Source organism: Doryrhamphus excisus, linkage group LG4 (genome assembly GCF_037039965.1).
Source record: "Doryrhamphus excisus strain RoL-2023G ecotype Guam linkage group LG4, RoL_Dexc_Guam_v1.1, whole genome shotgun sequence".
Classification (NCBI taxonomy): domain Eukaryota; kingdom Metazoa; phylum Chordata; class Actinopteri; order Syngnathiformes; family Syngnathidae; genus Doryrhamphus; species Doryrhamphus excisus.
The window spans coordinates 16,853,040-16,853,557 of NC_136360.1; positions in this window are offsets into that span (position 1 = coordinate 16,853,040).

A 518-nucleotide genomic window follows, 5' to 3' on the forward strand; every position below is an offset into this window, starting at 1 on the left:
ACATTCCAAAAACATGCTAGGTTAATTGGCCACTCCAAATTGTCCATAGGTATGAATGAGAGTGTGAATGGTTGTTTGTCTATATGTGCTCTGTGATTGGTTGGTAGAAAATGATTATAATCAGGAAAAGTATATTTTTCCAAATAAACTATTCGCTGTGTCCTGTGTCCAAGGCCTTTGTAAATCATATAAATATAATGTAACATTATGAACGACAAAGCTTGTGAAAAATAACATACGTATGAGAAAACTAAAAATATCGATCCGATATTGATTCTACACTTGATATCAATAACCTTCTGTATACAGTGCATGTTCGATCCGCGACTGCGCGCTCGCGTCGGAACTGAACAGGTTTAAAATGGCGTGTGTGTCGCCGCCGGGGCGCTGCAATACACCCCTACATAAAACCAAATTTTCCACGCGCTAAAACGAAACTGGAAGTACTCATGGAACGCCCCATTCCAAGAATTACCACGTTACCGCGGACATGAACGCATCAGGAGACACGCCCCTCT